This window comes from Cynoglossus semilaevis, chromosome 15, assembly GCF_000523025.1.
Source record: "Cynoglossus semilaevis isolate Cse_v1.0 chromosome 15, Cse_v1.0, whole genome shotgun sequence".
NCBI classification, from domain to species: Eukaryota; Metazoa; Chordata; class Actinopteri; order Pleuronectiformes; family Cynoglossidae; genus Cynoglossus; species Cynoglossus semilaevis.
This window is the reverse complement of record NC_024321.1, coordinates 8,910,335-8,922,272: the sequence shown is the minus strand read 5'-3', so window position 1 is coordinate 8,922,272 and position 11,938 is coordinate 8,910,335. Positions and strand designations below refer to the sequence as shown.

General features: G+C 42.4%; 2 protein-coding genes across 4 annotated transcripts in view; one reads left to right on the top strand and one right to left on the bottom strand.

The window, feature by feature from the left end:
* macrod1 (mono-ADP ribosylhydrolase 1) overlaps nucleotides 1-11,938 on the bottom strand; it is a 111,519-nt gene that overhangs the window by 69,989 nt on the left and 29,592 nt on the right. The window lies entirely within an intron of this gene.
* flrt1b (fibronectin leucine rich transmembrane protein 1b) overlaps nucleotides 1-11,938 on the top strand; it is a 35,033-nt gene that overhangs the window by 18,783 nt on the left and 4,312 nt on the right. For both annotated transcript variants that reach the window (XM_008326855.3, XM_008326854.3), the window contains exon 2: nucleotides 10,126-11,161. The gene's annotated coding sequence lies outside the window, so the exon portion shown is untranslated. The remainder of the gene's footprint in view (nucleotides 1-10,125; nucleotides 11,162-11,938) is intronic.

Here is an 11,938-nt window from a genome sequence, read left to right as displayed (position 1 = left end):
TGTTTAGGTTTTTTGTGTGCCCCCCGGCCCCCCCCCCCCCGCCCTCATTGTAGAGAGGACCTTTGTCGACGCCCTCACATCTGACACCGTAACTCCAACAAATTGATGCAAACACTACAGCGTCATTAACAGTCTCCTCAAAAACAGGGTTCTTCTTCCACCCACTGAACCACGGCGCGTCGACTGTATTTATTTTAGAGTAATCTTCAGGTGTTTTAATTATTTCTAGGGAATCATTTGATAATTTTACCCTGAACATTTTATGTAGTGGTGCACATTAGAAGATATTAAAAAAAGGCAATGTTGCTGAGTAGGTGCAAAAAGTAAAACGAGCAGAGATTAAAACTTAAAGAAGAAACAAAGAACAAAAGAAAAACAAAGACACAGAGGAAAAGGATCTCATTTATAAAAAGTAAGAAGAAGAAAAAATCAGCAAACAGAGAAAACCATGTCAGATAGTGAGGGCGGACTGTATAAGTAAATTCAGAGATAATTGACCTCAACACTTTTCAGAGTGAGCCGGGAGAAACAGAGGCAGAGATTGGACCGTGGTGTGTGGGAGTGGTGTTGTCACAGTGCATAATGGTGTTGCTATCATTATCAGGGGCTAAAAGAACAGAGTGCTGCTGTCTGTGTGTGTGTGTGTGTGTGTGTGTGTATGAGATGGGCTGAACGGGTCAAAGTCAGGGACAGTTCACGGGTCATAAGTGCTGCACTTCGGTGGCCGCTCTGATGAGGAAGATGAGGCTGACGTGTATAATGTTGTGTTGGTTTCTGTGAGGAAATGATCTGAAGAAGTTTGCTTGTTTGTGTGTGTGTGTGTGTGTGTAAGAGAGAGAAAAAGAGAGAGAGAAAGGCATCCATTTTAGGGAGCAGCTGCTGATCGAGACTGATGGAGCACAAAGCACTCAGGCACAGATCTACGTAAAATGTTACTGATGTGTTAACTCTTTCACGCACCAGTTGCGGTGAAAACTCAACACAGGATTTGACGCCTATTGTTTTCTTCCTCTGGGAAATGATCAGGTCAGATCAGTGGTTGAGTTATGAAACACATTTTTCACAAATCAGTGAAGACACTGGCTACAGGAAGTAGCTCACAATAAACCTTTAAACTTGTATTTGTTGTTGTCAAAGAGACCATCATCAGACCATCTCTACTTTTAATGTTAATAGTTTTTGATCAAACCAACCAATAATGTTACATAAATATTATTTGATTCATAATTTGGATTTTATTGATGTTGAGTCTTCCTGTCATTCACTTCACTCTGTTGCAGTTTGTATCCTAAAGGATTGGCCATATATTTGCAAAACACAACGTTTGGATTTTAAACATTATTCTAACAGTGTACAGAGATCATGCTGTTCAGTCTGTTCATTTTCAAGATGAATTTTCTTGATGACGGAGCGTTAACGTGTTCATCGAATGTAACGTTTCAATGTTCATGTCGCAAAAACATTTAGTGATCATAGTCTTGGAGTGAAAGAGAAAAAATGTTTATCATCAGAGATGCAGTTACTGCTCCGTGTCAGTCCTCGTCATCTCTCCCTCAGACGCTCACACTATTTACATTTCATGTAAAACAGCAGCAGGACGTAATGGACACGAGAGTCAGACACAATCAAACACTACATTTGGCCAGAGATACTAACTGAGATTCCTCACAGATATAGAAATATATACACATACACAGAGACTCCACTAACATCATATTGGGCTTTTTGTCTGTTCTTCTTTTTCTGTCTTTTTTCATTCTTCAGCCAACGCTCACTTTCCAATCTCTCCAAAGAGGACAGTAGTCTCCTTCAGACTGGTCGTCTTTGTCTTTCCAGACATTTCTGTTCTCCGTCCTTGAGCTGTCAGGTTGTGAAACCTCAGCCGCCTCAGTGTCTTCTGCTTCAATGTCACTATTTGTACCATTTATTAATTCTTCTTTTCCTGGCAGCCATTCATCATCACTGCCACCTGCATCATCCTCACTTGACTCTGGAGGGTTTTTACCTTAATGGCCATCCTCTGTGTTACACACTGCACTGATCTACACACACACACACACACACACACTGTACTGTAGCAGGAGAACACACTCACTCCCAGACTTCAAAACTTTTGTCATAAATGCTGAAAGTTATAATGGAAAATTTAAAAAAGAAAATAGGGATGCAGGAGGCCCAATTTACTGGACAGAAGATTCATTGTATTTTCCTCACAATATACTGTAGCACCGTTGCTCATGCACCGTGCTGGTTGTTACCTGATATTACCAAAAGGGCTGTCGTAATAAGGGAATTTCCCCTGCGGTAGTTTAGAGAGCCTTAATAGCTGTAATCGGGTGGTGTTGTAATGGGACCAAACACTGGCCCTCGCTCCGGCGCCTGCTGTAAAATCAGAACTCATTCATTCTCCAGAAACCAGCTTTTAACTAGCAGCCCACTGCAGTGACCACTACAGTGAGTGTGTGTGTGTGTGTGTGTGTGTGTGTGCTGCAGGTCTGATGTTGTATAATCAGCAGTAAAACACTGGAATCATGGTGCATGGAATTAGTCCATGGGCAGAAAACAGAGTTTTCAGATTTATTGACACATTCTGTGTAAATTATATACAACTGGATTAGTATTTTACATCTGCCCAATAACCAAGCCATGAATCTCAACCTTAACCAAAACATTCTAATATTTACCTTTTTGGTCTTTTGTTTCCAACCCATTGAGATTTTAAATCAAATCAGTTTTTGTTTATTTTATTTTTATAAATATTCCTTTTGGCTGCAGTCCAAAAGCCAGTGCTACACTTGGACTCTGTCGTGATGCCTAGACCCAATCAGAACAACTTGTCCAGTCAACTTGTGTGAGTCATTTCGATCTTCATGTCTGATGTGCACGTCGCTCTTATCCCTCAACGTCGCTGCTATTACGTTTGTTTTGTTTTTTTGATGCAACAATCACTATGTAACCAGCAGAATAAAAGATAAAAAAACTTTTTTCAACACTTAATGGATCACATATGGGAATAAAAGTGATGAGAGCATTAGTGTCTCACTATTAAAAAGCAGCATCGCCGCAGAGCTGATTCACTGCATTTGCATCTCTATAAATACATATGTTCCATTATTGAATGAGTGAGTCGAGGACAGATTAATGTTCAACTTACCGAAGGCTTATTCTGCCGGTTTTTAAGGGATGGCTGCAAATCTGGATGCTGTTCTGAGCAGCTCTGGGTGAATCAGAATCTGAGAGCGCCACCTTGATTTGACCTCAGGAAATCATGCCCTTATCAAACGGATTTTTCGACCTATGAGCCGGCATTCGGTGCAAATTCAGCCTCACCACTTCCTCTACTTGACTTCTGAATAACTGCTGTTGTTTGTTTCTGAGACGTCAGAGGAGAGGAGGCCCATTTATTAAGTAGAAGGAAATGAAGCTTTCTCTGGACGTGTGTTCATTTTCTGACCATGTCTGAATGACATGTTTTTTAATTACAGTGGACACAGACACAGGGTGTAGTTTATTTTTGAATTAGTGCCACATGCACATTCTGCTGGCATAAATCCTCAGCAGTGCGACACATTTGAATTAATCCATCAGAGAAAAGATTCCACCCAGATCCCACTTGTTATATTTGAATAACACTGGCTAATATAGACAGTGCCAAGCTGTTTCCGGACATTTTTCATCCCTTTTTTTTAATTAAACTGACAAATGGACTCTAGTTTGGGAGCCACAGATGGGTTATGAAGTTGAAAAGTATTGAAAATCTCTAACACACCAGATTGTTGGTTTTAGTTTTTGGAATTTATGGACCATAAAAAGTAAAAAAAGAAGAAAAAAAACATCAATCATGTCAGAGGAGTTAGAGAAGAAATGACCAGCGGAGTCGGCCCCCAGTGTGTATACGCTACAGCCGAGCGTCAAAGTGATGCAAGAAGTGTTTGGGGGGGGGGGGGGGGGGGTGCACACACTTTTGAGCCTCTCCCTCCCTCCCTTCAGATCTTTGTTGATTATCCCTGCTCTGTCGTTCTCCTCCTCTCTCTCTCCTGCCCTGCGCCTCCCTCTCTCATTCTAAATGGAAGCTGTGTGTTGCTGTGTTAGAAAACCAGTCACATCCTCCTCTCTCCTCTTTTTAGCCACTCTCAGAGTCTCTCCCTCTCTTTTTCATTTCTCACCTCTATATTTTTTTCTACATCTATCCTTGTCTCTCTCTCTCTCTCTCTTTTTTTTTCTCCTTGCTGATCCCCCCCCCACTCTGCTCCCTCCACCCTTCACTCTGCCCATGCCAACAACCGTGACTGATTCTGCACCCGCCATCGAGTTGTGGCCTTCAGACCCTGACAGGAATTCAGTGGCTGCATCCGTGTGTGTGTGTATATCAGCGTGTGCATGTGTGTGTGTGTGTGTGTGTGTGTGCTGAAGCATAGATGAAATATGAGCAGTTAAATATAATTGCTGGGTTATGTTCTTTTGCCAGGTACGCATGTCACTCATGCATTGCTGAGTAGTAAAAATGTGCGAGAACGTAACACATTACACACAGATGTTTAGTGTGTGTGACAAGTCAGAGCCGAGCCCCGGTGGAATAATCCCACATCACATTCACCGTCCATTTATCTGTGATACTTTGCCACAGCGACACCAAACACGCACACAGAGGCAGGCCTGTGGATTCAGGCTTCACTGACTTTAAACCTTGCTCAGTCTGACAGTAATTTCTGCCTCCAAATTACATTCCAATGGCTTCATAAATCTGCCTCCTCCTCCTCCGCCTCCTTCTCCCCCTACTCCCCCATCTTCCTGCCTCTGCTCCTCTATCTTTTCCTCCTCTCTCCCTTTTCATTCCAGCCTCACTTCATTTTTTTCCTGTCTAAACCTCGATCGTCCTCCCTCCATCCCTGCCTCTACTTCACCGTCTCTCCTCCTCCTCCTCCTCCTGTCTCCGTTTCCCTCCACTCCTTCTCCGTGGCACCGACAGAGTAAATGAGAAACAGGGAGGCAGAGATGGAGGTTACGTGTGTGGGGTGGTTAAACAGCCAAACACACACACACACACACACACACACACATAAATCCATACAGATGCTGATGCACGCCCATATAAATACAGATGCGCAGACGCAGCTGTGCCCACACTGTGAATGTGTAAATACACACACACACACACACACACACACACACACAGATGCGGTTCATGGCACTTTTCCACAGTCAGACGTAATAAACAGCACATTACGTTGTGATTATAAGACAACTGTCTGTGATGCCATTATTTGACTCGACTCTAAACTAACAAGTGTGAGAGTAGCTGCTCCACACACACACACACACACACACACACACACACGTTTCTTCACGCACGCTCTTCTGGATTTTAATGAGAGTGTTCATTTTACAGATAGTGCCTCTAGGTGAAATAACTGCCAGTGTTTGGCCCTGGTGGTCGGTCCAAGTGTCCTCAGGACAGTTGTCTTTATGGGCCATGGTGGGACTGGAACACACACCCCTCCGCTCCCTCACTGCCGCTTTAACTGCTGCTCTGCTGCAGCCAACGTGCACAAGCAGAGAAGACATGGCTATAATATGCACAAGCACACAGTGAAGAGCAACCTGCGCATTAATACCAAACACACACACACACACACACACACACACACAGGCAGAGGCCAGCAGAGAACAATAGGACGGTCTGACAATAGGACTCTGAGGAATACTCTGCTTCACATTAATATTCAGCAGAGTGCATGCCGAGTGTGTGTGTGTGTGTGTGTGTGTGTCAGCAGGGACACATGCTCATCAACCTCACTAACACTGGGGTTAGGCAGCCACATGATTACAAAGTGCCCTGACTTTGCTCCCCACTCCCCCAACTATTAATCCCTCGCTCCTCGCTCCTCGCTCCTCACTCCTCACTCCTCGCTCCTAGCTCCTCACTCCTCACTCCTAGCTCCTCACTCCTCACTCCTAGCTCCTCGCTCCTCACTCCTCGCTCCTCACTCCTCGCTCCTCGCTCCTCACTCCTCGCTCCTCGCTCCCTACAGAGTGAGCACACTGCCAAATATCACAGCTGTCACTTTTCTTTGCTTTCCATTTTGTGAATTATTCTGAACAGCCTGGTGGAGCAAAAGGGTGGATGGAAGTGGAAATTTGTCAACGCCCTGCCATCACCCACCGTAGGGTTTCAAATTTTCGATAATGTAGATAAAAGGTCATGTGGAGGAGAATCTGGGGAAAACAAAACGGACAACTGTTTACATTGAAAACAGAGGTGCCATGGAAGGAAGACTTTTTTAATCTGCTCCAGAGAGGAGGAGGAGGAGGAGGAGGAGGAAGAGGAGGAGGTGGTTCAACTACAGATTTGTTCATAAATTATTTGACACTTTTCCTTTGTGATCACGTTTTACTTCATCACTGCACTTTATTTCTTCCATCTGTTCACTGTTCAGTTCTGCATTGTGTAAAATCTGTTTAGAAGTCAGAGACGCGATGGTTATTATATTATTCACGTATATATATATTAACCCTTTAGGAGACATCGTAGGGTGTGAAATATGGCAAAAAAAACAAACAAAACTTTCAAATTTCATTTCTTTCACTGACCTGTACGTCTGTTACAAATGTCTTTTAGTTTATTTTTTTTACTATTTTTTTTTTGGCTAAAAATCATTTTTAATTGCAAAGGTATTGGAAATTTAAATTAAAAAAAATTAAATTTAAAACCCACAACAGAGCGAAAAATACAAGAAAACATTTAAAATATTGAAAACCCACGATGCACTGAGGTCACGACAGCCAGGACAGAGAGACAACTGTAGTTGTAAAAAAAATAAATCAATAATTTCTTGAACAATTATTAGTTGTTATTATGACTCATTTCAAATGGAATGCTCCTCAGTCATTTCATCTGTAACACTGCAGAACTGCACTATTGGTTTTTCCTATTGCTTTGCTGGAATTATGTGCAGTAAAAAGCACATTCACTGGCCATAATAATAATGGGTTTAAACACCAAGGCACTGGTCAATCAAAGGACACTTGTTGTCCATTTAGTGTTATTCAAACAACAGAATGAATTCTAAGTAAGTCGAGTTTGCAGTCACCTGGTTGCCTTTGCCCACAGTTAACTTTTTTACGTGCCATTACGATCACTTGGTAGAAGTATAAACAGGTCTGCAGTAAGGCAGCCTGATGTCAACCACTGAAGCTAAACGTACGACTTGTCTGGAAACAGCAAATATCACTATCAGTCTGGATACTGCACAAGAGACGTAGGAAAAAAATGAGGAGGAACATTTTAACAGCACAGAAGCCTGAGTGAAAGTCACAGAGTGTAATCTGCCTGCAGGATAGACTGTTGTCATTGACGGCCTCACAAGAACAGAGTGATTTCTGTCCCCTTGAGGGTTGACATGTTCTCTCTGCTCTCTGCTGTAGAGAAAAATAACAAGTACACAAAAAAGATGCACAGTAGAGGGTCAGGCAGAAATGTTCTTGACCACAGCACTAAATGGGTCACCTGGACTGTGAGCTATTTCAGCTTCTGCTCGTCGCAAATGGTGCGAGTTAAAGAAAAGAATTCCGATTGATGGTGTGGAATATGAATTTTTTACATGGCTTCTTAAAGCGTTAGCCTTGAATGCTACTGGTTTATTTTGAATAAAGTACATGACAGGTTTGCTTCAAAAACTACAAAACCTCAGGTGTGAACCTGTAAGGATTTATTCAGCGTTACTGGATCACATCTTACATTTAAATATCTCCATCAGCAGTCGTTTGGATGCTGGATGAATATGGGATAGATTTCCTTTGAAAAGAGGCAGAAAACGCTGCAACAATGAATCAAAACACAGGTGTGACTAAAAGAAGGCAGCAACTGCGTGTGCCAGTCTCTAACCCATCTGTGAAGCCATGACAAACATCATTTTCAGGTAATAACTTCACCTAAGTGGCTGGAGCTCCAGCTTTCAGCTGCTCTGATGCCTGCTCCCTAATGCTCTCTATTTCCTTCTCCTCCTCCCACTTCTCCTCCTCCCCATCGCACTCCTGCCAGCCAGGATTGCCTCTGAAAATCCATCACAAAAACATTTAAGGACAGCCGTGACACAATACAGATTGAGCTTCACATATTGATGTCTAATGGACAGAGGCAGACAGCGAGCAGAGAAGATGCTGCTGATGTTCAATATTCAAATCTTGTACTACGGAGGCAGACACTCTGTCTGCGGTGAGCAAAGATTAGTGCAGAGACTAAAGGCAGTTTTGTGTCAGATATTGCGACAAATTATTGAGGCGTGCATAAAAATGTCAGCAAGTCTTTTTTTTAGAGTGACAAATACCAGGTGTACAGGACCGACCAATTAAAGGACACTAAATACGTCCAGAAAAGCTTTGCAACAAAGGTCAAATGCTGAGGTCAGTTCCCTTAACCTTGGATTAGAAGGCTGAATATGATTGGAGGAGAGATGTGCGATGTAAATCTGAGTAATTTGTGTAGAATTCCACACTACAATCACAGTTAGACGTTTTTAAAACTTTCCTGTGGCTACTGTGCGTGTCAAGGTTGAGTACTCTCTGAGTCTGGTCTCTTTTATGAAGATTAGCACGTGGCTAGTGTTAAGTGGGTGAAAACACACAAATCTTTCTTCTAATGCTTTTCCTTTAGAGCTTATTTGAGTTTCTGATTACTTTTTTTAAGTTCATGAACTTCACAGAAAAATCAGAGTTTGAAACATTTCTCCACAGTTAAACCTCACCAACTCCTTTATCTTCACAGAAGAATTCACAAATGTGACACGTTAACCAATTTGCCTGGTTTCCAGCAGTATTTATTCCACAATTTATCTATGCTCTGCTCATATAAACCAGTCGACTCTGATCCAATGTAGGGATTTTAGTTTTTTTCTTTTTTTCATGTGATATTTTATCTCTCCAGTCTCCAACTTCCTCCCACAGCAACTACATCCCTTCACACGTCAAACTGCACACCTAATTTACCACGGAGTTTCGCAGTGGGACCAGTTAAAACACACACACACACGGACACCAGCCTGTTGACCAAGTTCTTCTCTGCCGCACCACGTGCTCTCCGAGAAAGAAAACGGGGACGACTTTATTTGTCTCTATTTGCGTTTAAGCAAACTGCATGATAATTTCCCAGTTGGCCATATAGTCTACTTACTCTGGGCTGAAGAGAACAGACGAATGTGAGCAGCCGAGCAGTTAATGGCCTTGATGAATCAGTCTGTGTGCACTCAGGATGCCTGATGAAAACCTTATATTTCTAAAGCCGGCGTTCACAGGGGGGTTTGATTCTGCAACAAGATGCAGGCACTTAGCGTGCGGTGGTTAATGAACGCTCCAAAGCTTTAGTGTGAATAAAAAACACTGATATAAAACATCAAGTCACCTTAATGGGAGCTTTTTTTCCTTTGGGAGCTCCGTGGTGCACATGTGCAGCAGCAGCAGCCGCCGCACTGACCTTCAGGAATATTTCCACAAGGCACTTAATTTTAAATGGTATAACTATTCTGATGGGGATAATTATTTAGCTAGTGCCTTTTAGTATTCCATATTGTGCCAATGTTGTAGGCTAACATTACATTCTGGTGCCATTTAAGAAAAAAAAAAAAAACATTAAGGGAGGAGCAGTGTTTAATTTGTGCAGACTCTTAAAAGAAGAGCTTTTATTTGTCTAGCAGCAAACACATATTTGTAATCGTGCCGACCTTAAAATATGGTTTGCAGCGAGGCATATTACACATGAATTATTCATTTATATTTTTTTCCATTAAACTTCTACATTTTGGGTTTGAATTAACCATAGAGAATGTGAAATTGGCTGATGCTTTAATACACAGGGGAAAAAAGCAGGTCTTTGAAATGGTGGCTGTTTTGTTGAGAAGTGTTTTTATTTATTGTCAAAATCTCTAACAAACAATGTGTGCATTACAATGAAGCTGCTGAAAGAGGGCGACAGCAGTCCTTTCTTTTTGATGCACCGTGTCATTTTCATGACAGATTTATTATTTTCATAAACAATGCATAAAAAGTAATCTTACTGTGCCTTATTGTGGTTATTTTTTTTAAATAAAGTTCAACCATAAATTGTCTGTTTTTCTTCTTTTTTTTCCACAGACTCAGTAAACATCACTCAGCTCTTCTACTGAAGCAGGCGTCAGACTGAGACTACTGTGAGGATAATCAGCCAGAAGTCCGTCTCCCCAACCTGTTGGTGAACTCTTCACACTGATCACAGCAACCTTAGTGTGGAGCACATACAGAACACACTCTCATCTGACTCTGCAGCCTAAAAAAAAGATCTGTGTCGGCTGAAAAGGAAGGAATCTAACATTTAACAAAAGACCCAGGAGAGGCTGAAACTGATAGAGTTCACAGCTACCAGACTCCGTATTCATCACATCACAGGTCGACCTGTCCATCACAGCCTCCACGTATGCTTCTCGCCAGAACTGAACAGTGACATTTCATTAATAACAATTTACATTCCCTACAATCTGCTTGAGACGTGAGCACCGATCCAACCAGTTGTATTTAGGAGAAACACCTGAAAAGTCCAAGGGAGCTGTTCTTGTTCCTGCATGAAACACTTTGCATGAACATCCAGGATTGTTGTTGACTTCAAGAAGGTTCCCTGAGACTTCAACCGCCTTCTGACTGCCTGCCACATCGTACCATTTGGTTGTGGAGGAGTTGCATCAGAATTAGGCCTCTGGACATTCACAGATGATGACTTAAGTTGGCAGGCCTGAAAGCCCCTTACCCAAAAAAATAAATAAATAAGCAGAGAAGAAGAGGGATCTTGGCAGCGGGACACACAAACACAAATGAACATGCCGAGGCGTCTCTGAGCCATGCTGGTACTGGAGCCCTGGAGTATTGGCTATCATCATCCCTATCATCATTTGCGCATGATAAAGGAGATTCAACAGCCCAGAGGAACGAGTCTGCACTTCTGAACGATTCAAAGGAGACTGGGAGACGGAGCTTTGCACACATACATACACACACACACACTCACACACACACACACACAGTCTCAGAGGTCTGCAGTGACATCTTCAATCACACACACACAGTGATACCACTCTTCAGAAATCCTTGATTCAGGATAAAAGCTGCAGTGGGCGTAAAAGGCACAAAGAGTGAGCAGGTTAGCAAGCTCTTCACAATCACACACACACACACACACACACATTCAAAGCAATGACGAAAGTCACACTTCATTTTACTTTTTTTACTGTTACTCTATTAAAATACACAGCAATACACAGGCTACAGGTCCAACAAAGCCTTTAATTTTAGAAAATGATTGAATTTTTCTAATGGCAAAAAGGAACAAAAGAGGAGAGGAAATGAATGCAGAGGTAAGAGAAGCTGAGGCCGAGACGGGGAGGAGTGGGGGAGAACGCTGGAAGGGAGAGGAACGAGGAGGAGAGAGATGTGGTCAGAATTGAGATTGATCCAATCTCAGTGTGTAGGAGTCAACAAACTGCTTGAGAGAAAACTGTAAAGGTACAGGAGAAATGGAGACCGAGGAGGAGGAGGAGGAGGAGGAGGCAGGAATCATGCACACACTTTCTATAGGCAAACGAGTCAAGAGTGAATATAATAAAAGATTATGAAGGTAAAGAGGTGAGAGTGGGTGGATGGCAGGAAATAAGGCTGGGAGAGATATAGGTGCAGAAAGGAGAGCAACGAAGAGAGTTGAAAAAAGAGGAAGCAGCTCGGAAGGGGAGATGACAAAAAAACAAAAAAAAACAGAATCATTAAGACGATGTGTCAATAGGAAATCCTGGCATGTGAGCAAAAACACACATAAAGCTTTGTGCCAAAAGGAAATTTATGAAAGGATTCCAGGGAGCGTGTGGCACAGTGAACATATGCTGGTTGATATTCACGGAGCATTTCCCAATATGGTTTCAGCTCC